Source organism: Oryctolagus cuniculus, chromosome 13 (genome assembly GCF_964237555.1).
Source record: "Oryctolagus cuniculus chromosome 13, mOryCun1.1, whole genome shotgun sequence".
NCBI classification, from domain to species: domain Eukaryota; kingdom Metazoa; phylum Chordata; class Mammalia; order Lagomorpha; family Leporidae; genus Oryctolagus; species Oryctolagus cuniculus.
Genome location: NC_091444.1, coordinates 83,090,630 through 83,114,325, shown reverse-complemented (window position 1 = coordinate 83,114,325; position 23,696 = coordinate 83,090,630). Strand labels below are relative to the sequence as shown.

The following is a 23,696-nucleotide window of genomic DNA, read 5'->3' as shown; positions in this document are numbered from 1 at the left end:
CCCACATCAGAGACCAGGAGGAAGCACCTGGCTCCTGGCTTCGGATCAGCATAGTTCCAGCCATTGTGGCCATTGGAGGATGCACCAATGGAAGGAAGACCTTTCTCTCTGTCTCTCTCTTTCTTTCTCACTGTCTAACTCTATCTGTCAAATAAATAAAAAAGCATATAAACCAATCTGAATATTAGAGAATTCTGAGAAAAAGAAATGTACTGTACATAAAGGAAGAGCACATTTAGACAGCAACAAGATGGATACACTGTGTATCAGGATGGTTACACTTAAAAACACACATTAAAAATGCTTTCAAAGATAGAGTAGCAGGACATCTCATTCATTCCTGGTGAGAATGCATCATGGGGTAGATGCTTTATCAGACATCTTGGCATGTTATTAGGAATCCAACACCGTGTCATACACCATACATGTTCTAATATATTTACAGAGCTGGTGTGAAAACGTATGCCTTGATAAAAGCTGACATGAAAATATATATAGCAGCTTTATTCACAATGGCTAAATCTCATAGAAAACCACATTGTTCCTCAACAGTTAACCACATAACCAAACCTTCAAAGTGCATGGAGACCCTGGGAAGAGAACAGGAGATGAAGACACATGAGATGTTTAGGGTGCAGGCATTTAGCATGGGGACACAAGAAAAAAGCCGAGGCTGAAGTCATAGGGGATCTAGAAGCCCAAGGAAGACAATGACTTCAAGCAAAGGGCAGAGAGGTATCTGAAGGCTGCCATGAGCTGAAGGCTCAGGCTATGAAGTCACTCCAGGGTAGCAGGATAATACTCCGGAGTAGAGATGCAGATAACTGATGGGAGATCACGGCTTCATGCAGAGGGGCTGGAGGACCTGACAGCTGGCTTGGGATGCAGGCACAGATGGACACTCAAGGAAAGATGTGATGGAGGGTCTGGCATTGTGGTGCAGTGGGTTACACCACTACCTATAATGTTGGCATTCCATATGGGTGCTGGTTTGTATGCTGGCTGTTCCCGTTCAGATCCAGCTCCCTGCCAAAGACCTGGGAAAGCAGTGGAAGATGGCCTTACTGTTTTGTCCTCTGCCACCCACGTAGGAGACCCAGAAGAAGCTCCAAAGGCCTGACTCCTGGCTTCAGATGGGCCCAACCCTGGCCATTGCAACCAATTGGGGAGTGAGCCAGAGGATGGAAGCCCTTTCTGTCTCTCTATGCCTCTGTCTCTCCCTCTATGTGATAAGGAAATAACTTGAGATATTAAATTTCATGGGGTTTTTTTGGACAGAGTTAGGCAGCGACAGAGAGATAAAGATCTTCCTTCCATTGATTCACACCCCAAATGGTTGCCACGGCCAGTGCATAGTGGCAATCCAAAGCCAGGAGCCAGGTGTTCCCTCCTGGTCTCCATGCGGGTGCAGGGTCCAAGTAAGTTGAGCCATCCTCCACTGCCTTCCCGGGCCACAGCAGAGAAATGGACTGGAAGAGGAGCAACCAGGACTAGAACCTAGAGTGCCAGTGCCACAGCCAGAGGATTAGCCTAGTGAGCCATGGCACTGGCCCTCTATGTAATTTTCAAATAAATCTTTTTTAAAAAGAGGTGCTGGAGACACAGGGGATGGAGACTTATGAAGGCACATGGAATAAGACTGTGTCTAGGGAGGCCATTCAGGCATCAGAATTCTACTTCTCCACTGTCTGTTTGTCATGATAAAGCCTCCCTTTGAGCAACCACCATTTAAAGATGCCACGTGACAGACTCCTTGTCTCTGAGGCTAATATGTGTCCGTAAAGCCTACTTTAGAAGTAAGAAGTACAGATAATCATAACAAAATCTGTGACTGCCTCTGGAAGACTGAGGGACCAGGGGGTGTGGAAAAACACAAAATTGGGGCCAGTGCCATGGCTCACTTGGTTAATCCTCCACATGTAGTGCCAGCATCTTATATGGGCACCGGGTTCTAGTCCTGGCTGCTCCTCTTGCAGTCCAGCTCTCTGCTGTGGCCTGGGAAGGCAGTGGAAGATGGCCGAACTGCCTGGGCCCTGCACCCATATGAGAGACCATGAGGAGGTATCTGGCAGCTGGATTTGGATCAGTGCTGCACACTGGCTGTAGCAGCCATTTGGGGGGTGAACCAATGGAAGGAAGATTTTTCTGTCTCTCTCTCACTGTCTAACTTTGCCAAAAAATAAAAATAAAAAACACAAAATTTAATATCTCAATTTATTTCCTATCCCTTCTTTTTTTTTTAATTTTCACAGCAATGTCTTGCAATCACTTGGAAACAGGTAACAACATAGGGACCTAACATATAGACTGAAAGGATTGCAGACTCAAAACACAAACCTGGTTATTCACATCGAATGCACCTTTGCTCTAGAATGACACTGACTGCTGACTGTGAGTTTCCAGCAGTTCTTAGGATGCCAAGTCTTCTGAAAACACTTTGAAACCTGTCTTCCCAGACTGAGAACCCATGGATAACAGGACTGGAGAGAGCAGTGCTCTAAGACTAGCTCAGCATCTGCTTCCACCCTTGGCAGGCACACTGAGGGGGAGTAGCTGCATTCTCTGTGCCCTCCAGCAGGCGTGTGTACTAGGGTTCACTCCCAGCCCTGGGGCCTCCAGAAACCCTGCAGCCAGCCTTCCTCCACAGCCATGTGGTGGGGTCATGGGTTGGCTCCCACAGGGTGCACGGGGCACCTGGTGGCCCTCACCCCCCACCATTCCCTGACCTCTGGTCTGGTGCCCCCACCTCCGGGTTGGAAAAATCCCAGAATCAGTTGAGAGCCACAGATAAGAAGGGAGGATTGGCACAGCACTGGCTGGGAGAGACCCTGAGGGGCCCTGTGGCACCCATGGGTTGGCCTCAAGGTCCCAGGGTGGCTGCAGCAGGGCCTGCACAGGTCACCCCTGCACTCTCCCCAGACCCAGCTATCTGGAGTTCGCAAGTACAGAGATCCTGCATCCTTCAGTGCTGGGAGCACACTTCCTCAGGGTCTCCCACAGCCAGAAGTTCACAAAGGGCCACCACTTCCTCCTGTGCATCCATTTCCTCACTCCTGAGTCAGCACCATCCATTTATGCTGAGTCATCATGAAATTTCTGCTGGGTCATCATTACCATACCTTCTGAGTCATCATGAAATTTCTGCTGACTCATCATTACCACCTACCTGGTCCCCACATGTTCTCTTTAGAAACCTGAGCCCTGTCAAGGGGTCCTGAGAGATAGGGTGGTCCCCAGCAGCTCCATCCTGGTCTCTAGCAGGTATACATTGCCCCATCTGGGTCTCCAGGCCTCCAGTCAGGTCCCCAGGTCCTCCATCCAGGCACCGGGGCCTCCATCCAGGTCTCTAGGGCTCCATCCGGGTCTCTAGCAGGTGCACAGGGATCCATACAGTCTCTAGGAGCCTCATCTGGGTTTCCATGGCTCCATCTGGTTCTCCAGTGCTCCATCTGGGTCTCCAGAGCTCAATTTGGGTTCCCAGGGGCTCCATCCTGGTTTCCAGCAGGTGCATGGGGTCCTCAGGACCTCCATCCAGTCCCAGCAGGTGCAAGGGGCCCCTCCTTCCTTCCTTGCAACCTTGGGTTAGATTTAGGGGTAGAAGCATGACTCAGCTGGCCTGGTGCCATGACTCAGCAGGTTAGGTTTGATGTCAAGGTTAGGGTGGGGATGGGATTCAGGTTAGGGTTCATGTTTGAAGCATGACTCACCAAGTTTAGAAGCACGACTCAGGAGGTCTGGAAGCATGATTCGGCAATTTTAGAAGTGCGACTCACTGGCCTAAGAGTATGACTTGGCAGGTGTAGTTGTCTACCTTTGTGGGTAAGGATGCCTGGTAGGTAATAATGACTCAGCAGGTATAAAATGGTGACTCAGCAGAAGTTTCTCAATGACTCACCAGGTCTGGGATAATGAGGATTAAGTGGGTATGTATAATGATGGCTCACGAGGTGTGTGCTAGTGATGATTCAGCAGAATTTCCTGATGACTCAGCAGGAGTCTCAGCATGACTCATCCCTTCCTTCCTTCCCTCCCCTCTTTGCATTCATTTCTGGTCCACTTTCAATTTCCTAAACCCACTTCTGGTCATTCTAGACCCACTTCCAGTCCACTTCTGCATTCCCAGAGTCAATTCCAGTCAACTTCCCGATTCCTACAGTCACTAACTTCCAGCTAATTTATGTCACTTCGGGGTTCTCAGACTCACTTTAGTCTACTTCTGGGTTCCTAAGTCACTTCCGGTCCACTTCCGGCCATTGTATACCCATTTTCAGTCACTTTGGTTCTGTTTATACCCATTTTTGGGTACTTCTGGTGTACTTCCAGGTTCTTATAGTCACTTCCCAGAGGGTCTCTGTTGGTCCCTGGGGGTCTCTGTGGGTCCCAGTTGTCTCTGGGGTTCTCTCAGTGTCTTTCAGCATCTCTGGGGGTCTCTGAGGGTCTCTGGGGGTCCCAGGGCTCTTGGCGGGGACACCTGTCCATCACCCAATCACCCTTGTCCATCACTCAGAAACCTGTCCATCACTCAGAATAGACCTGTCACTCAGGAAAAACATTTTAATTCTCATACAAGTTTCTGTCAGCAAATTGGTCCTGGGTCTGAAAGACACCTTTTCTTACAGGGACTCCCTTGAGTTTTTGTCAGAGAAAATTTGTCAGGATCCAATATGGCTATAGCTCCTGTCAAAACAATTGCCAGAATCCAAGATGGCCACCACTGACATCAGAAAACACACTGCCAGACTCCAACATGGCTGCCACTCCTGTCAGAAAAATTTGCCAGCCTCCAAGATGCCTGTCATTCCTGTCATAATGAGAATTTGCCAGGATCCAACATTCTGCTGCTGATGTCAGAACGAGAATTTGCCAGACTCCAATATGGCTGTCATCAGAAAATCTAAAAATACATTTCTTAAAAATTTCATTTAAAAATTCATTAAAAATTAAAAATTAAGTAAAAATTAAAAATGTAAAAAGACATTCAAATTCCATTTAAAAATTCATTAAAATTGGCCGGCACCGTGGCACACTAGGCTGATCCTCTGCCTTTCAGCACCAGCACACCGGGTTCTAGTCCCAGTCGGGGCACCGGATTCTGTCCCAGTTGCCCCTCTTCCAGTCCATCTCTCTGCTGTGGCCCAGGAGTGCAGTGGAGGATGGCCCAAGTGCTTGGGCCCTGCACCCCATGGGAGACCAGGAGAAGTACCTGGCACCTGCCATCGGATCAGCGTGGTGCGCCGGCCGCAGCGCGCTGGCGGCAGCAGCCATTGGAGGGTGAACCAATGGCAAAGGAAGACCTTTCTCTCTGTCTCGCTCTCTCACTGCCCACTCTGCCTGTCAAAAAATTTAAAAAAAAATTCATTAAAATTCTTTTAAAATTAATTTAAAAAATAATTAAATAATTAGTGTGCATGAGTGGGATTGCCTAGCAACTTGCTTAAGCCAGAGGCCCTGAATGCACCTTTGAGGGATTGCCTAGCAACTGGGTTAAGCCCCGCAGCCCCGGGCAAGCCTGCACGGGGTTGCCTAGCAACGAGAGAAAGCCAGAGGCGTGGAGGATGCCTTCATGGAGTTGCCTAGCCATGTTCCCACAGTCTCTGCATTTTCCACGGTTCTGGCCCAGGGGCCTTGGGGGTCCCCAGCTTTGGGGGGAGGGTTCCAGCTGGACTGGAAATGGAGCTCCTGGGGGCCCTGGGCACCTGCTGGGGACCTGGATGAAGCCCTGGGGACCCAGATGGAGGCCCGGTGCACTTGCTAGAGACCTGGATGCAACCCCTGGAGACCCAATGGAGCCCTGGAGACCTGTATGGAGCCCCTAGATACCCAGATGGAGCCCCTGGAGACCTGGATGGAGCCCTAAAGACCTGGAAGGAGCTCCTGGGAGGCCCCGGCACCTGCTAGAGACCCAGATGGAGCCTCTAGAGACCCAGATGGAGCCCCTAGAGATATGGGTAGAGCCTTGGGGACCCAGATGGAGCCTTAGAGACCTGGATGAATCCCTGGAGACCCAGATGGAGCTCCTGCAGACTCGGATGGAGCCTTAAAGACCTGGATGGAGCTCCTGGGAGCCCCAGGCACTTGCTAGAGACCCAGATGGAGCCCTAGAGACCTGGATGGAGCTCCTTGGGGCCCAATGCACCTGTTAGAGATCTGGATGGAGCCCCTAGAGACCCAGATTGAGCCCCTAGAGATATGGGTAGAGCCTTGGGGACCCAGATGGAGCCTTAGAGACCTGGATGGATCCCTGGAGACCCAGATGGAGCCCCTAGAGACTCAGATGGAGCCCCTGTGCACTTGTTAGAGACCCAGATGCAGCCCCTGGAGACCCAGATGGAGCCCTAAAGACCCAGATGGGGCTCCTGGGAGCCCCAGGCACCTGCTAGAGACTCAGATGGAGCCTCTAGAGATATGGATGGAGCCATGGGGACCCGGATGGAGCCCTGTGCACCTGTTAGAGAACTGGTTGTAGCCCCCGAGACCCAGATGGAGCCCTAGAGACCTGGATGGAGCTCCTGGTGGGCCCATGCACCTGCTAGAGACCTGGATGGAGCCTTAGAGATCTGGATGGAGCCCCTGGAGATATGGATGGAGCCATGGGGACTTGGATAGAGCTCTGGAGACCCGGATGAAGCCCTAGAGACCCGTATGGAGCCCCTGGGGACCCATATGGAGCCTTTGAGACCCAGATGGAGACCTGTATGGAGCTTTAGAGACACCAATGCAGCCCCTGGTGCAGGCTTGGGGCCTGGAAATGGGGAGGGCTATGGTGATTGATAGTCCTGATCCCCAACCCCATGTTCCCACAAGGTGTGGGTGGTGGGGAAGATGGCTCTGGAGTAGGGGACCTAGGGGTTTCTGGGAGCCAGAAGTGAGGGCGTGGCTTCTCCCAGGGGATTCTGAGCCAGACATGGGGGCCCCAAGGGCCTCTGGGAGCCAGATGTGGGAGCATTCCAGAGAGACCACAGAATCCACAGTCGTGTGCAATCAGTTTATGACATCAATGAGAAAGAGAAACTGAGAGCGAGCTGGGGACAGAGGCTTATGGGACATTCCAGAACATTCTGGAACATTCTGAAAACATCCCAGAACATTCCAGAAGCTTCCAGCAGAGATTGCAAGTGAGGGGCAGGGAGACGTTGGCTTTTTACCTGTTGGGGATGAGAAAAAAATGTGGAGCATTCTGGAAATGTCGCAGAATGCTCTGGAATGTTCCAGAATATTCCTGTTGCCTGAACATCTAGAACATTCTGGGATATTTCGGAAACACTCTAGAATGTTCCCCTGGGAAGGTGTGAGGACTGGCTGGCACCACACTGCTCACCTGGGCGTCAGCATCATCACTGGGGACAGGTGTCTGTCAGGGAGGAGAAATTGGCTGAGTCAGCACAGGATGGCCTGGTGGCTCCATGGAACATTCTAGAGTTTTCTAGATTTTTCTGGAACCCCCTGGAATGTTCCACCCAGGCCACACCCACCAGTTCATTCCCCTCCACCCAGACCACACCTGATTCTCATCCATGTCAGCCATGCCCCCAGCTCACAGCCATGCCTCCACCCTGGCCACACCCCTGGCTCACTCATGACAGCCATGCCCATCCTGGCCATGAACCCTCCACACTGGCCACACCCCCAGCTCACCCATGCTGGCCACACACTCCATGTTCTCCCGGGGATCCCGTTCTCCTTCATTAACACCAAGAACTGTGCCAGGTGCTCATCGCTCAGCTCCTGGTCCTGGGCTGTGGGTGGCGCCAGCTGTATACACTTGCCCTGTCTAGTGGGCGCTGACTGTATACAGCCAGCCAGATGCACCTCAGGCAGCATGGGCTCCGTGCTGTGTACACCGAGGGTGCCTCTGTCTAGAGGGTGCCCACTAACTACCACTGGGTCTGCACCAACTGTATACAGTCACAGTCAGGATGGCTCCTTCTAGTGTGTGATGACTGTATACAGTCAACCAAAATCACCCAGGATAGGATGGGGCTGGGATGGTTCTGTTCAGTAAGCACTGACTGTATACATTCAGCAAAACCTGCCCCAGATATCTAGTAGGTGCTGACTGTATGTGCTTGCCCCATCTAGTGGGTGCTGACTGTATACAGTCAGCCAAGCCCACCCCGGACAGGATGGGATCTACTTAGTATGCACTGACTGTATACAGCTGGCCGAGTCCCCCTCTAGGGTGTGCTGGGGTTGAGGATCTTGTATTTAGTAGGTGCTGCCTGAACACAGCCAGGGTCAGGCTCTCTCTCTAGTGTGTGCCACCAGTATACAGCTGGCCAAGCCCCTCTAGGATGCACCAGGGTCAAAGTTATTCTGCATAGTAGGCACTGACTGTATACGGTCACGGTCAGAATGTATCTCTCTCTAGTGGGTGCTAACTGTATACGGCAGGGTCAGGCTTTCAGGTTGCAATGTGTGTCTCTAGTAGGAGCCGACTGTATACACTCAGGATCCATGTATACAGTCAGGGTCAAGCTCTGGACTGGCTGCATACACTCAGGGTCTGTGTATACAGTCAGGGTCAGACTCTCTTTCTAGCAGGTGCTGGCTGTATCCACATGTGTGTGCAGGGGGCTCACCAGCAGTAAGGGTGACGCAGGTGGCAGTGCCATCGGTGCCCACATTCTGATTGAGAAAGAAGATGTGGCCATTCTCCTGCACCAGGAACTTGAAGTAGTTCTGGCCTTCAACTTCAGGGGGAGAGGTGGGCATTCAGGGTGTGCCAGGGCATGCTGGAACATGTGGAATGTTTCAGGGCATTGTGGAGCATGCTGGGACATCCTGGGGCATGCTGGGAAGTTCCAGAAGCATTTTCTAGAACATTCTGGAACATTCTAGAACATTATGGAATTTTTCTGGAACACTCTGGATGCTTCCCTAGGGCCTGCTAGAGTCTACTGGGACTGTCTGTAACATTCCGGAATGTTCTGTAATATTCTGGGGGAGAGATTCTAGAACATTCCAGAACATCCTAGAATTGTTAGAAACAAAATTGGATAGATTCTGGAACATTCTAGAACATTGTGGAATTGTCTGGATGTGTTCTAGAACATCCTGGAATATTCTGGAACATTCCAGTTGCTCCCGTAGGGCCTGCTAGAGAGTCTATTGCAATCATCTGGAACATTCTGGAACATTCTAGGACATTATGGAACATTGCACAAATGATGCGAGTGATTGATACCTGGGCACAGGCCACGCCCACCACAAGGGCAAGAATGAGAGCCTTCATCATCGTCTTTTCGTCGTCTGGAACCGGCTGCTACCAGGCATCTCTTTATAGCCAGGCCTTGGGAGAAGTGGGCAGGGCTGAGGTTGTGCAAACATCCAGGTTGGCACTGGGATGGGATGAGGTCCCGGGGCATTCCAGAATGTTCCAGGAGCTTCCAGGAGCTTCCATTATGGATTCTCTGGGGCTAGGGATTTTCCAGAATTTTCTAGAATGTTTCAAGGACACTAGGCAAGTGTTTCTCAGGTCTTAGAATATTCTAGAATTTTATGGAGTTTTTTTTAGAACTTTCTAGAATGTTCTTAGAACTTTTTCTAGAATACCTGCTGAGTGTCTTCAGGGGTCATAGAATTTACTAAAACGTTCTAGAATACACTCAGAATTTTCAAGAATGCTCTCAGAAATTTTTCCAGAATGTTTCCAGAATGTTCTTGGAATTTTTCCTGAACACCAGGTAGGCATCATTGGGGTTTTAGAAATGTTCTAGAAACAATGGTGAATATTCTCAGAATTTTCTAGAATGTTCCCAGAACATGCAGTGAAAGTCTTTGGGGGTCCTGGAATTTTTTAGAATGTTCTCAGTATTTCTAGATTTTTGTAGAATGTCCTAGAACATTCCAGATTGCCCGGTGACCATCTTGGGGGGCCGAGGACCTCTTCTGATGGGCTGGAAATTACTACGGCCCCCAGAGATCAGCACAGGATGTCCTGGAGTGGCCACACCCCATTGACTCTCCTCCCATGTGTGCAGGTGCTTAGGCTATGTGTGCTGTGTAAATGTCAGCCGGGCTGGGCACAGCACCAGGACACCCGCCGCACCTGGCTGGGGAATTTCCACTCAGACCTGCATCCCAGAATAACCCTAGGATCATTAGGTGGCATTTTGGAACATTCTGGAACATCCTACAAAATCTCTAGGACATTCTGGGAAAATTCTAGAATATTCTAGAATGCTCCAGAAGATTCCAGAATCTGGATTTTTTTTTTTCCAACTTTTTCCCTGCCAGGTGTCCAGGCATGGTCTTGTGAGCTCCGGGGAGGTCATTCTGGGTCTCTGTCTCTCAGTGAAAAAACTGGCTTGGAGCAGTTTTGCAGCATGAAATCCTTTAATCCCATTTCCTACTCCAATGACCCCAGGGTTCTGGCTGGCTCCAGCCAAAACAAACTGCCCAGGGGAACCACAGGAGTTTGTGGGGGCCCCCCTGAGAACAGGCAGTGCCGAATCTGGAAGATGCTATGGTGTTCTGGCTTGTACTCTCTTGTACAAAAGTGGTTAAAAGACATCCTCATACTTAAGAATGAGGTATGCCTCCTAAGTAGTGGTTTACCCTGCTGCACCACAATGCTCATCCTTGGCATTTTATCTGATGTTTCCCTGGCATTTGGACTTGATTACCTAAGTTCATTTGTTGGAGCCAGTGTTGTGATGCATTAGGATAATCTGTTGCCACTGATGCTGGCATCCCATATGGCCACTGTTTGTGTCTCAGCTGCTGTACTTCCCATCCAACTCTCTGCCAATGCATCTGAGAAAGCAGCAGACAACCCAAGTTCTTGAGTCCCTGCCACCCATGAGGGAGACTTGGGTGGAGTTCCAGATCCTGGCTTTGATCTGACGCAGTCCCAGCCATTGTGAGTATTTGGTGGGTTGACCTGCAGATGGAAGATCTCTCTCTCCCCCTCCCTGTCTCTCCTTCTTTATAACTCCGTCTTCCAGATAAATAAATCCTTTTCACATATTTGTTTTTCAACATTTTTTCTCCTTACTTGCTAGTATAGCATTCTCCCTTGGTGCTGCTGCTCTCTGTGGACTTGTCCTCCTCAGCCTCTGACTAGAGCACAGCCACCTCTCCAATGCTGACATCCTCTGACACATGTTTCACTCTTCTGTTCTCTCTAAACTGCAGACTCTTGGGCAACCTAAGTAACTCTCATGCATAAACTTGCATAGACACACACACTTGAGGACTACTTAGTCTTGGATTTCAGGTTGTAATTAACTTTAATTTTCAGAGGACTGGTGAAAAAACAAGTCTGGAAGCCAGGGTGCAGCCTTATGGTTCAGATGTCTGTGTCCCACATTGGAGTTTTTGGGTTTGATTCCCTGACTCCAACTTTCAGATAATGTAGACCCTGGTAGCTAGCAAGTGATGGTTCAGATTATTAGGTTCCCTGCTCCTGGGCCAGCCCTGACTGCTGTGGACATTTCAGCAGTTAACTAGAGGGTGAATACCACTTCTCTGTCTACTTGTTCATTTCTTTGCATCTCAAAGTAAAAAACAAAACAAGTATGTTTGCATGATCCATTAAAATAACTTCCTCAATGGAAAAAGTAGTGTCATTGTTATTTTTGGGGAAAAATAATGCTTCTTGGTTGTAAATGATATTTGAATAATGCATAAGTGTACATCAAACTTCCATTGTGGACAAGGAAGAGAAAGATGGAAGCAATAATTTTTACTTCTGGCTTTGGTACTTGTCATGTAACCTTGAAAAATTCATTTAAACTCATGGGGCCTGAGCGTCCTTAAAATTACAGGCTCATCTAGTTGAGGCAGGTGGTGTAAGGGGAGGTGGCAGGAAGCTGAGAGCTTTCCTTGTTTCTGTGCCAACAGAGCTAAGTGACATTAGCAAGTCATTTGACCCCTCTGGATCTTCCTCCCTTGTGAGATAAGATTGTCTTTGTAGTTAAAGGATTTATTCTACACAGTCCTATCTTATGGTAAGGTTCACATGACTGTGAAGTGTTTTATAAACTGGCAGTGTAAAAATCAAGTTGGCACCGAAGATTAAATGTTAAACAGCATAGAACTTCTAAGGCTTGTAGTTCTATTAGGAGCTACACAGAAACATTCAAGTTCAGGGGCATTTTTAAATTTAAAAACAGAAACATTGGGTCGGCCGGACCGCACAGCTGCGTGCACGGCGTCCGTGGGCTCGCTCGCTGCCGGCAGCCGCGCAGCCTCGCGGGCGGTGGCGGTGAGCGACAGGCAGCGCCATCCGCGGGCCCTCTCGGCGCCCGCCCCTCGCTGCGCTCGCCCCCTTCGTCGGCCCGGCCGGTCTCCCCGGGAGGCGTGAGGCGACGACAGGCGAGCGCCGTGAGCAGCGATCGCCGCCGCGGCCTGTGGTCCTCCCTCCGCCTCCTCCTCGGCCCCCCCCTCGCCTCCCTCCTCCTCCTCCTCCTCCTCCTCCCACTTCCCGAGCTCCGGCGTGTCCCGGCCACGCTCGGCGCTGCTGCAGGAACAAAGGAGGATCCCGCGGCGGCGGCGGCGGCGCCACCTCCGCCTGCGGCTCCAACCCGCTCCCGGCCTGCGGCGGCGGCGGCTCCAGAGCAACCCGGAAGGCTCCCTTTCCCGGCGGCCTCGACCCGGCCTCCCCGCGCCGGCGTCGCGCGCGAGCCCGGCTGCTGCGTTCGGACCCCCCGCAAGCAGGAAAATATGGCTCAGGAGACTAACCAGACTCCAGGGCCTATGCTGTGTAGCACAGGATGTGGCTTTTATGGGAATCCTAGGACAAATGGAATGTGTTCTGTTTGCTACAAAGAGCATCTTCAGAGACAGCAGAATAGTGGCAGAATGAGCCCAATGGGGACAGCTAGTGGTTCCAACAGTCCTACCTCAGACTCTGCATCTGTACAAAGAGCAGACGCTAGCTTAAACAACTGTGAAAGTGCTGCTGGTAGCACATCTGAAAAATCAAGAAATGTGCCTGTGGCTGCCTTGCCTGTAACTCAGCAAATGACAGAAATGAGCATTTCAAGAGAGGACAAAATAACTACCCCGAAAACAGAGGTGTCAGAGCCAGTTGTCACTCAGCCCAGTCCATCAGTTTCTCAGCCCAGTACTTCTCAAAGTGAAGAAAAAGCTCCTGAGTTACCCAAACCAAAGAAGAACAGATGTTTCATGTGTAGAAAGAAAGTTGGCCTTACAGGGTTTGACTGCCGATGTGGAAATTTGTTTTGTGGACTTCACCGTTATTCTGACAAGCACAACTGTCCTTATGATTATAAAGCAAAAGCTGCAGCAAAAATCAGGAAAGAGAATCCAGTTGTTGTGGCTGAAAAAATCCAGAGAATATAAATTACTACTTGTGAAGAGACTGAAACTTTGTTTTTATTTTAATATATCGTAGGAAAACATTAAAGAGCAGATGCATGGCCATTTTTCTTTGATGTTCTCCAGAGTTTTACTTTACACTTGTCTGTCTTATAATTAATATTTTAGGATGTTTGGGTGTTTGTTGCAGGCAGAATTGGATAGATACAGCCCTACAAAATGTATATGCCCTCCCTTGAATAGAATTGGATGAAAATCTACACAGCAAAATGATACACACAGATAATAGGGACAAAATTTAGTTCCCGTGTGCCAAACAACATTAACAAAATCTCTGCATGTTTGCAGCATATCTGCCTTTTGGGAATGTAATCAAGGTATAGTCTTTGGCTAGTGTTATGTGCCTGTATTTTTTAAAAAATGGTACACCAGAAAAGGACTGGCAGTCTACTTCTACCATAGTTCTACTTCACCCTCTTAATTTCCACATGTTCTTTGGAAGCAGGAAGAAAACAAGAGGATCAGACTTTGCTTTCTGTGAAACCTGTATTTGGTGCCATATGTAAGCCCGGTTAAATTGGTCTTCTAAAAGCTGTCAAATAAGACATTCTGTAAAAGGTAAACATCGCAAGTGCTTACAAGTAAAACATCAGCCAATAGCAGGGTCTTGAGATACTCTTTGAAGCTTATCGTGCTGGCTCGCACTAGAAGATGTCTGCATTCTTCTCATTGCTAAAAATGTGTAGCACTGAACTGCAGTAGGATTAATTTAATTACAAGAAGAAATTAAACCTGTTTGGTTTTCACATACAGCAGCTCTATTGAGTAACATGCATCTGAATTTTTTTAAGTTGCAAAGGTATCTGAGCAGTTAATTTTCATGTGCATCTTTTGTTGAATGTTTTGGTTCAAGAAAGAATGTTTAAAGCTTTTTTAAAGACTTCAGTTCTTAATGTAACTGTACCCTTCTGCATGGAAAATCATAACCAACATGGCTGCAATAGACTTCTTAGTGGTATCCAGCACCACTTGCAGAGGGCTGCTTTATCATATTAATTGTACTTGGGTGTAGGACTCTAGTGTTCTTGGGTGTATTGCATGGGCTGCATTATCTACAGCATTGTACAATAACAACTAGAAAAGGCAGTATACTTCACTGATGCTTGTCTGGTAATACCACTTCTGTGTTACAATGGAAGGTTTTTTGTGATGTATGAAACTTGTGTTTTTTATATATAAATGAGTATAGTTAGATTAGTGTTGTGGTAATGCCTGTTTTCATCTGTAAATAGTTAAGTATGTACACAAGGCACTACTTCTGATTTATTGCAGTGTTCAGTCCTAGTTTTTATTAAAGCATTCAATTTTGCTTTCAATTTTATGTATCTTAGTTTGGAGTTAGATCTACAGATGTGTACAGATAGTTCATATTTATGTATTGCACATAATCATGCTATTCAGCATTGATGCTCTATTGTATTATGTAAATAATAAAAGCCATGTACAGAGGGAAAAAAAAAACAGAAACATTGAATCACTGTTCAGAATCAGTATAGTTGCTAAAATTCTTATTTATAATCACTGAGATTGGTAGTGTAATTACTGATAGCATACTCCTAGTGTTGTATATTTTAGTTTATACAATACTTAGACTATATAAAATATAGGTAGCATGGGAAGTGCGATACACAGCAGTCTTGTAGAATGGCAGATGTCCTAAACAGCACTCTGGCCTCAGAATCAGCCCTTAAGGCACTCAGATCTGGCTGAAGAGCCCATGAGAGTATTTTAGGTATGGAAAGCTGTGGGGAGCAACTCGGACTATACTGTTACTGGAATTAAGACTTATTCTATGCATCTGCTCTCCCACAATGTGGTGCTGGGAGAGGAGCGTACAGCTTCTACCCAGCTGCCCCTTACCAACTTGATAAGCTGCAAGAGCCGCTCCTGATTGGAGGAGAGCGGCGCGCTCGGCGTGTGAGTAGCAGAGCACGGATTGGTGGAGAGGACTATATAGGAGGAGAGAGATGGCATGGTGGTGTGGGTTGGTTGGAGAGTGCGTTGGAGAGTTCACAGGGAAGTTCGTTACTTCATTCTTTCTCACTTCTCTCTACTCATTCTTGCTTTGGGAGTTTGCTGTTTACTTATTCTTACTTTACTATAGAAAGGACTTGTAAAAAAAGGGAACAACAAGCGTCCAGTCCGGTGTGGCTCCTCCGTGTGCGGAGGAGCAGCAAATGGTGCCGTGACTCAGATAGGAAACCTAGGAGGGAAAAAATGGGAAGAAGTGGGAAATTACCGGAGAGAGAGACTAGCAAAGAGCCTAGGGGAAGGCCGGACAGAAAGAGTGCCGGTGAAAAGCTAGTTAGAACCCAGGAAAAAAGCCATGGGGGAAGAAAATTAGAAGCTAGGAAAGAGGTATTAACTGGGAACGTCTGGGAGACTCAGTCTTCCATTACGCCCACCGCTCCAACATGTCACAGACGGTACAGACAATGGAGTTCTTTGGCTACTCTTTGCCCACTGGCTACCTCTTCCTCCTGCTAGGCACCATTCTCTATTTCTCCCTAAAGATCATCCATTGTGGGCTGAATGTGGTTTCTCTCTCTTCCTACTCCCCACCTCCTCACAGCTTTTCTTCTAAGCGAGGGAAACGAGGGGGCAGGAAAATTCATGCATTCGTAAGAGCAGTCGTGGAGACGTCCCCCTGGTTTCTACAGCAGTGGAGGCAGGTGGGACAGAAATTACGTGAGGCTGGGGAATCGATAGAAGTGCTGAAGCTGTGGCAACTCGTTGATCAGGTGCTTCAGGACCCCATGGAAGGGATCGAGTTGTTGCTTAATGAGGGGAGTGAATTGCAGGAAGAATTATGGCAGGGCAGCCAGGCGAGTAGCTATTGTAACAAACAGGTGAGAAGAAAATCAAAGAAGGATTTAGAGAGCCAGGAAGCTTACGTGGGGGAGAAGGAAGCTGAAGAGGGAACCTTGCCCCCGAGAGAGATGCCAAGAATATATCCTGGCCCTACAAGGCTGGCAAATTCAACCATAAAGGATGAATCACCACCCCGGTATCGCCCATTAGTACTACCAAAGTTTCCTCCTGTAAAGAAAAGCCCCTTTTTTCCACATGAGATTGAAGAAGAGTGGGAGGAGGAAAAAGGAGTGATGGAGGGAGTAGGTATGCAGGAGGAGATAGAAAGGCCGAGAACCGAAAGCAAGCAAAGGGGAGCTGTTTATAGAAAACCTGCTTGGGAGCAGTACCAGGAACCAGGCCAGGTGTTTCCTGTAATTCAGGATCAACAGGGAAACAGGGGTTGGACGCCTCTTGACCATAAATTACTTAAAGAGTTGCAACAATCAGTACAATTGTATGGGCCCCATGCAAGTTACACTCAGGCAATCCTTGATAACATTGGGCAGCAAGGCCTAATACCCGAGGATTGGAGAAACTTAGTAAAGGCGGTGTTGGGCGGGGGTGACTTCCTCTTATGGTTAGCTGCTTATAAAGAATTCACGCGAGAATATTCAAAGCAGAACTATCAAGCAGGGAATCAAGCATGGGATGAGGAAATGTTAAATGGAGAAGGGCGATTTGCCAATCCCGATGAGCAGGCCCGATTACCAACAGCTGTCCTCTTACAAGTGAGAGAGATAGCAAGAAGAGCCTGGAAGGTGATACCCAGAAAAGGAGAAATAAGACACAGCCTAACTAAGATAGTACAGGGCCCTACTGAACCTTATGCGACTTCGTGAACAGATTTTAATGGAAGCAGCAGGAAACATTTTTGAAACTGTGGAAGAAGCAATGCCCTTAGTCAGAAGATTGGCGTATGAACAGGCCAATAAAACATGTCGTGAAGCTCTTAGAAAATGGCAGCATAAAGACATCCCTACCTTTTTGAAAATCTGTAGGGATGTCATGGATGATGTAGCTTCTGGATCACATGCTGCAGTAGCTGTAACCCGACAATTTAGACAGAAAATGAGGGGACGAAAATGCTTTAGATGTGGTCGAGAAGGGCATCTAATGAGGGAATGTAGGGCGAAATTTCCAGCCCAAGATCGGCAGGGCATAGAGAACTCGAGAAGACCAGGCCTTTGCCCACGCTGTAGAAGAGGGAATCATTGGGTCAGTGAATGTTACTTTAAAATGAATAGCGCAGGCAATCCCCTGAAGATGCCAAATGAGCCGGGCCCCATAAGAAGATCATGTGTATATGGACAACAGCAAAAAAATGGAATGTGGGCCCCTGCACCCTGGGGCCAAAACAATCGGTGGGTGCCACGGTCCCAACAATACAAAAACCAAATATTTACTGCGCAGAGTTACGAGCCACCGAATATTCGGTACTAACACCTCAAATGGGGCCACAAGCCATAGAGGTGAGGGCAGAAACAATTTCAGCGGAGCATAAGGGACTTGGAATAATCATAGGAAAAGAAACAAATGCTTTAAGAGGCCTAATGGTCATTACCGGAGTCATTCAATTACCTTTTGATAAGTTAAAAGTGCTAATACAATCTACAAAGGGTATTATTCAAATCAAGCCAGAAGAACCTGTGGCTCAAATGCTGATCATGATTGGAGCACAGGATGTTCATGGACCCCAAGGGGAGAAATTTGCAGCCTTGTCCCTATCTTTAGCAGATCGACCTCTGTGGACCTTAACCATTAGAGGAAAGTCGATTCAGGGCCTGCTAGATACAGGTGCAGATGTAAGTATAATTTCAGAAAATGATTGGCCGAAGTCATGGCCCCTTCAGCCAGGAGATAATACTTTAGTAGGCCTAGGTGCGGCCATGACACCATCAAGAAGTGCTCAGGTGCTTCATTGGCAGGATCAAGAAGGGAACAAGGGAAATGTGCAACCTTATGTTAGTGCACTCCCCATCACATTATGGGGAAGAGACATTTTAGAACAATTGGGACTGACATTAACAAATGAGGACCAATTGGAGAGTTCTACAGGACGGCGTATTATGTATAAAAAGGGATATCAGGAGAGAGGATTAGGCTCCAGAGAAGGCAGAAGGGACCTAGCCCAGCCCAAAGGCGATTTTAAAAGATAGGACACGGGTTTTTCGTGGGGGCCACTGAGATGCAGCCGCTGCCATTGTCATGGCTGGACAACAAGCCAAAGTGGATACCACAGTGGCCCCTTACCCAGGAAAAGTTGGCTGCGGTAAATGATATAGTGTTACAACAATTAGAGGCAGGCCATTTGCAACCATCAACCTCCCCATGGAATACGCCAATATTCGTGATAAAGAAAAAATCAGGGAAATACCGGTTGTTGCATGATTTACAGGCTGTTAATCAGCAGATGCAACCCATGGGGGCATTACAACCCGGACTCCCGGTTCCTACTATGATCCCAAAGCATTGGCCATTAATAGTACTCGATCTGAAGGACTGCTTTTTTAGCATACCTCTACATGAACAAGACATTCAGAGGTTTGCTTTCACCGTACCTTCCATTAATCATCAAGGTCCCGACAAAAGATATGAATGGAAGGTGCTTCCCCAAGGAATGACTAACAGTCCTGCCATATGCCAGCTATATGTTGACCAGGCAGTAGAGCCGGTTCGACAACAGTGCCCAAAAGCACAAATTTTACACTACATGGATGATTTGTTAATAACGGCTGAAAGTGAAAGTCACCTTATGGAAGCATATAAGCTGCTGCTATTATATTTGGAAAAAGTTGGGTTACAAGTAGCGCCAGAGAAGATACAAAAAGGGGAAGTAGTACAGTACTTAGGGCTTTAAGCAACTTCTGAAAAGGTGACCCCATTAGAATTTGAAATTTCAATAGATGGGTTGCAGACCCTTAATGACTTCCAAAAATTATGTGGCAATTTAAATTGGTTGAGGCCCTATTGTAAATTAACCACCGAAGATATGATGCCATTATTCAATATTTTAGAAGGAGATGCCCAGCTTGATTCCCCTCGTAGATTGACAAAAGAAGCCCACTTGGCGTTACAGAAAATCGAAAAACAAATTAAAGCAATGCAGATTGAAAGATGTGATCCACAACAAGCCCTAGAAATATTAATTTTTATAGAACAGCTGTATCCCTTCGCAGTCATTTGGCAAGGAGGACCCTTGTTGTTTGTATACCCACATTCACATGCACCGCGTATACTATACACCCAAGGCATAGCGGTGGCTGATTTGATATTAACAGCAATAAAAAAGGTGACAGAAATGGTGGGGAAGACTCCAAAGCGATGTGTAGTTCCCTTTGCTCAAGAGGCAGTAGAAGCCTTTACAAGGGAATGCTGGCAATGGGCATACATAGTTCTCATTCTACAAATAGAGATTGACAATCACTACCCTCGCCATCCATTTGTTAACTTCTGCACACAGGTTTCAATAAAACGGGTGCAGAAGGTGCGAAGGGATCCAATTCAAGGGGCAGTTACCATATTTACGGATGGAGCTAAAGGCGGAACAGGAGCAGCTATATTTAACAATCAACGATATTTTGTCTTAACAGCATCCCCTTCTCCACAACATGCAGAATTAGCTATTATCGCAACAGTATTACACAGAGAGCGCACCCATGAATATTTTGTCTGATAGTGCATATGTGGTGAATGCAGTTCAGATGCTTGCTACACAGTGCCTTATTCTTAAATCCTCCTCAGTCTATTCTTATTTAAGTGAAAATCAGGGGTTATTAAATCAAAGAGAGCGCCGGCGCCGTGGCTCAATAGGCTAATCCTCCACCTTGCGGCGCCGGCACACCGGGTTCTAGTCCCGGTTGGGGCGCCGGATTCTGTCCCGGTCGCCCCTCTTCCAGGCCAGCTCTCTGCTATGGCCAGGGAGTGCAGTGGAGGATGGCCCAGGTGCTTGGGCCCTGCACCCCATGGGAGACCAGGAAAAGCACCTGGCTCCTGGCTCCTGCCAGGATCAGCGCGGTGCGCCGGCTGCAGCGGCGGCCATTGGAGGGTGAACCAACGGCAAAAGGAAGACCTTTCTCTCTGTCTCTCTCTCTCTCACTGTCCACTCTGCCTGTCAAAAAAAAAAAAAAAATAAATCAAAGAGAGCATGCTATTTACATAGGCCACATAAGAGCTCATTCTAATTTACCTGGCCCACTTACTCGAGGAAACATGATGGCAGATCATTATTCAAGATTCTTGCTTGCATGCACCGCTTTGGAACAAGCTAAAGAATATCACTCTAAATGGCATGTTAACACCCACACTTTAAGTTTTAAATTTAATATTCCCCACAAGCAAGCAGAAGATATTATTAGATCCTGTGAAAAGTGCGTTGTTACCATAGTTCCAAAGATTCCTGCGGGAGCCAATCCCCGTGGCCTTAAACCAGGACATATCTGGCAGATGGACGTTACACATATCCCCTCTTTTGGGCGACAAAGCTGTGTTCACGTCACTGTAGATACATATTCAGGTGTAGTTATGGCCACAGCCATGAATAAAGAAGGAGTACACAAGTAATCCAACACTGCTTGCAGGCTTTTGCAGCCTGGGGAGTTCCTCATGTGATCAAAATGGATAACGGCCCAGCATATACATCAACTCGTTTTGCTGCATTTTTGAAAGAATTCGGAATCTCCCATATTACCGGTATTCCATACAATCCACAAGGGCAAGCTGTGGTAGAACGCACTCACTTATATTTAAAAAATTTAATAATTAAACAAAAAGGGGGAATAGGGGAAATGGCCACATCCAACAAGGATGCCTTGGCCCTAGCTCTTTATACAATTAATTTTTTGAACAAGAAAAAGAACGGTAAAACACCTGCAGAAATGCATGCTCAATCAGCTGATAAGGAATCAATACAGTGGGTAATGTGGAAGGATTTACAGGACAACCAATGGAAAGGCCCATTCCCCTTACTCAGAAGAATACGAGGCGCCGTTTGTTTTTTTCCACAGGGTGCGGCACAACCAATATGGACCCCTGAGAGAAGAATTCGGTTGGTAAACCTACCAGCAGAAGAGCTAGAAGAAAAAAAACTCTATTTGAGGAAGAAAAACAATGAATAACCAATCCCTGGGATCTTGAATATGGGACATTTTTCAACGAACTCTGAAGTAGCACGACAAACAAGACAGTCAATAGCATGAAGATCACGCTGAACTTTACACAGGCGCGTATCAACGCCAAAAAAATAAAAAGAAAGGGGGATCTGTGGGGAGCAACTCGGACTATACTGTTACTGGAATTAAGACTTATTCTATGCATCTGCTCTCCCACAATGTGGTGCTGGGAGAGGAGCGTACAGCTTCTACCCAGCTGCCCCTTACCAACTTGATAAGCTGCAAGAGCCGCTCCTGATTGGAGGAGAGCGGCGCGCTTGGCGTGTGGGTAGCAGAGCACGGATTGGTGGAGAGGACTATATAGGAGGAGAGAGACAGCATGGTGGTGTGGGTTGGTTGGAGAGTGCGTTGGAGAGTCGTGGGGAAGTTCGTTACTTTGTTCTTTCTCACTTCTCTCTACTCATTCTTGCTTTGGGAGTTTGCTGTTTACTTATTCTTACTTTACTATAGAAAGGACTTGTAAAAAAAGGGAACAACAATCATCCGGTCCGGTGTGGCTCCTCCGCGTGCGGAGGAGCAGCAGAAAGCCACTCTGGCAAAAAAGAAAAAAAAAAGGACCTAAATAAAAGATCTCTGTGAGTGAGATCCCAGTAGAAAGAACAGGCCATCAAAGAAGGAGGTACCTTTCTCTGAAGGGAGGAGAGAACTTCCACTTTGACTATGACCTTGTCTAAGTAAGATCGAACTCAGTGAACTCAAGAGGCTTCCATAGCCTTGGCAACTCATGACTAGAGCCCAGGGAGATTTCTGATGCCATAAACAAGAGTGTCAGATTGTTAAGTCAACAACAGGAATAACTGTGTGCTTACTCCTTATGTGGGATCTCTGTCCTTAATGTGTTGTCCAATGTGAAGTAATGCTATAACTAGTACTCAAACAGTATTTTACACTTTATGTTCTGTGTGCTGCAAACTGATGAAATCTTAACTTAATATAAACTAAATCGATCTTCTGTGTATAAAGATAATTGAAAATTAATCTTGATATGAATGGAATGGGAGAGGGAGTGGGAAATGGGAGGGGTGCTGGTGGGAGGGAAGTTATGGGGGGGAAGCCTTTGTAATCCATAAACTGTACTTTGGAAAATTATATTTACTAAATAAAAGTTTAAAAAATTAAAAAAAATAAAAAATAAATAAAAATATAGGTAGCAATATTTAATGCTTCTCTTACTGTTCCTGGATTGGATTATAGTATATGTTAATAAACCCTTTTTAAAGATTTATTTATTAATTTGAAAGACAGAATTATAGAGAGAGACACAGAAATAGACAGAGATGTTCTGTCTGCTGTTTTACTCCCCACATGGCTGCAAGCAGCTGGAGCTGGGCTAATCCAAAGCCAGATGCTTCTTCCAGTTCTCCCACATGGATTCAGGGGCCCAAGTATTTGGGCCATCTCCTGCTGCTTTCCCCGGCACATTAGCAGGGAGCTAGATTAGAAGCAGAGCAGCTGGGACATGAACCAGTGCCCATAGGGGATGCCAGCACTGCAGGTGGTGGCTTCACCTTATATGCCACAGCACCAGCTACAGCCTATTCATTTTAAATTAATAACTAAAGATTATCTGCTGTTCAGCCTCCAGGCTTTGGCTTGGCCCAGCCTCTGCTGTTGTGGACATTTGGGGAGTGAACCAGAGGTTGAAAGATCTCTTTTCTTATGTCTCTCCCTCTCTAACCTTGCCTTTCAAATAAATAAATGAGTCTTTGAAATAAAAATACATACACACACACACACACACACAGTACCAACACAGTGGGTAAAGCCATGGCCTGCTGTGCCAGCATCCCATATGGGTGCTGATTCAAGTCCCAGCTGCTCCACTTCCAATCTAGCTCCCTGCTAATGTGCCTGGGAAAGCATCAGAAGGTGGCCCAAGTGCTTGAACTACTGCATTCATGTGGGAGGCCTGGAAGAAGCACCTGGCTTTAGATTGGCTCAGCTGAGGCCAATTTGGGAAGTGAACCAGCAGATGGAAGATCTGTCTCTACCACTTCTCTGTAACTCTGCATTTCAAATAAATAATAGATTTTTAAAATGGGGGAAAAGGGCAGTTTTGTTGCCTTCCCTTTACCTAGAGTAACATAATCAAAATCTGTTAGGCAAATGAATAAGGGAAATTCTGAGATCATGTATTTACCACAGAAGAGAATGGATTCCTTGTGCATTTTCTGCAAGCCCATGCTAGTTAGAACCAAGGGAAGCATAACAAAAAAGGGGAGGCCTATATCCCTCTTATTTGTCTTCTTTGTTCATTGGAGCAGTGGAGAGTTGAGTAATGTAATATTGGTGTTTGTCTCCATACAGTTCACTTCTATTTAGCTAGTTCTT

The 23,696-nt window shown here is 47.2% G+C and overlaps 1 pseudogene; it reads left to right on the top strand.

The window, feature by feature from the left end:
• Nucleotides 1-12,131: 12,131 nt before the first annotated feature.
• On the top strand, nt 12,132-14,805 carry LOC100357465 (AN1-type zinc finger protein 5 pseudogene; annotated as a pseudogene).
• Nucleotides 14,806-23,696: the final 8,891 nt, after the last annotated feature.